This window comes from Lynx canadensis, chromosome D1 (genome assembly GCF_007474595.2).
Source record: "Lynx canadensis isolate LIC74 chromosome D1, mLynCan4.pri.v2, whole genome shotgun sequence".
Classification (NCBI taxonomy): domain Eukaryota; kingdom Metazoa; phylum Chordata; class Mammalia; order Carnivora; family Felidae; genus Lynx; species Lynx canadensis.
In genome coordinates this window covers 103,554,143-103,557,137 of record NC_044312.2, presented here as the reverse complement: position 1 = coordinate 103,557,137, position 2,995 = coordinate 103,554,143, and positions in this window count along the sequence as shown.

Below are 2,995 nucleotides of genomic sequence, written 5' to 3'. Positions count from 1 at the left end.
ATTCCCTTCTGGCTCTGAGGGCTATGAAAACAGTAATGTGTCTCCTGCTGAAACCATTTTATTATTTTTTTTTAATTTGGAAATTTTTTTTGAATTCTAGAATATTCTAAATTTTCAAAAACTTAGACATATTCCTGTCAGTTCCTGTATACCCCATATATCCCTGCTCTAGTTTCACCTATTAATGTCTTGCTTTAGCCTGGTACTTTTTATCAAAACTAAGCAGCCAACCTGGGCATCACTGTTATCTAAACTTCAGATTTTACTTGGGTTTTACCATTTTTGTTTTTTCCAGTAACGTCCTTTTCTCTTCCAGGCTGTGATTCAGGATTGACATTGAATTGAGTTGTCATGGCTCCTTAGCTTCCTCTGGCCTGTGACAGCGTCTCAGTCTTCCCTCACCTCTCATGACTTGGACTGTTTTGAGGGGTACTAGTCAGATAACTTGTAGAGTGGCTTTCAATGTGCAGTTGTTTGGTTTTGTGTGTTTTGGGTCATGGTTAGGTAAGGAATATGGATTTTACGTCAAAATGGGAATTTCCCTTTCATCACGTTACGTCAGGGCTACGTGTTCACACCATGACTTGGCACACTGCCATTTATTACCTTCAATCACCTGGCCAAGAGAGTTTTGTCACATTGCCAGCGTGAAGCCACTTTCTCCCTTTTTTATATTCTATTTCTTGTAAGTAAGTCACGAAGACTACTTTAGACCCCAGCCAGTGGGGGGCTAAAGTTCACCTCCAGGAGTAGAGGGGAATATATAAATAAATTCTTTCAAACTCTTTGAAGGGAAAATCTGTCTCTCTTTTATCATTTATTTCAATCATTTGTGTATGTCAGTATGGGATCACATCTTTATTGTATACTTTGGGTTATAATTCAATGTTATGTTATTTATTTATTTATTTTTTTTGCTCAAATTGTCCCCTGTTTGGTCACTGGGAGCTCTCCCATTTGTCTTGTTTCCTTTTGACATGCCCCCATCCTTTTAGTTTTGAATACCTCTTTGTGTTGGAGCATTACAAGATGTTCAGATTCCTCTTGCATTGACCCTGATCCAGTCATAGAATCAGTTATTTCTCCAAAGAGCCCTGCTTCCATTTATTAGAGAATAATATTTAGAAAATAAGATCCAGGAGCTGGGTAGGCTCATTGCTACTGAGATATCACTTTTAGGTGATCTTAGAAGACAAAACCAGGATATATACACACATATGAATTTAGGTTTATTTACATATCTATATCCATTTATACCTGTAAGGAGCTAAATATGTCTGACTCTAATTTGGTTCTTTCCAGTCTTTCCCGCTTACTATGCGTGATTTGTTTTTCTTTATTCCTAGTTCACTGACAATTTTCATCATGAATGGATGTTGGATTTTGTCAGCTGCTTTTTCTGCAGCAATTGATATGATCATGTTTAATTTTATTCATTGGCATATTGATACGGTTGATTACATCCATTGATTTTCAAATGTTGGCTCAGCCTTGCACACCTGAAGTAATCACCACTTAGTCATTGTGTATAATTCTTTTTATACACTGCTGGATTCAGCTTGGTAATATTTTGTTAAGGAATTTTGTATCTATGTTCATGAGAAATGTTTGTTTGTAGTGTTCCTTGGTGGTAATGAATTTATCTGGTGTTAGGATTAGGGTACTCTCCCTACCTCCGCTTATATTTTTTGTCATTTGCTGGTAAAATAACCTATTATAAGTTGCATTTACATTTTGCTGAGTTGGGAAACCTGAGAACTGATCCAAATATGCTCCTCCTTCATGGCATTTATTTTTATTTTCATTCCCAGCCAAATGAGTTGGAATATTCCTCTGCTAGAATGAAGTTGATACAACACTGTTGAGTAAGTAGACCAAGATAATAAGAGTAAGGAGAGACAAAGGAGCATGTCAGCTATTCCCATTAGTTAACATATAACATCTGTAATTTAAGATTCTTGATGTTTGCCATGTTGTGTCAAGGGGTCTCGTCATGGTCCAGTTGGGAGTTAAAAGGTAAGACAATACAACTCAGGAGCTTGAACAAAAGTGGTAGTGGCTATCTGCTTTTCCTGGTTAGACTCCCTCCACGGTGACCATCCCTGCCTATCACATAGATATGGGTCGTATGTGGGGGAGAGAGATGATCTTGGATGTACACAATAGAAATCAACTCTGGTTCACTTAAGTATTAAAAAGATTTATTAGAAGAATAAAGGTGTGCTCACAAAACCAAGGGGAGTATTGGATAATTTAAGTCAAGAAAATCAGTGTTAAACATAGAAATCCAGAAGGCAGGAAACACTAGTTTCCTGGAACAGTTTCGTGAACATAGTTCCTCTCGTGCATCCACCCTTTCTGCCCTAGACACTACTCTCGATGGCTGCCATTATCACAACTGTTGAGCCCTTGCTAATGTCACATGCTACAACACCTACTGTAAATAAATTCTAACTATCCTAACTTCTTTCTGTACATCATTCATTGCATCCCTTTGGCTGAGATAAGTTCTTTTGCTGCTGGCTGAGCTGTGAGCATGGTAAGTGAAATAACAATAACAGCTCTCAAATATACAGCTTACGAGCACATTGACATACTCTTAGTGCTTGGCTTATCTTAACAAATTTAAACCTCATGGCAACTTGATAAATAGGTACTAGTGTTATTCTCATATTACTTATGAGGACACTGATGCTTAGGGACATTACTTAACTTGCCCAAGTTCCAGGAAAGTTCGGGCAGAACCAGGATTTGCACGCATACCACCCTTCGGAGTCTTCTCTAGAAAGTCTCGTGAACATAGTGCTGTATAGTTTCCCACCACGTTTCACATTGTGGGCAATTACCAAAAAATAGGAAGGTTTTGGGTAAAGGGCATCCAGGAAAATATCATATCTCAGCTTCCAGTGGCCATGTTATAGTTTCTATGTAGAAAGAGATCTGGTATTTTTTTGTTGAGTCCCAGGTTATTCAACTTTGTCTGAAGTCAGTAGCC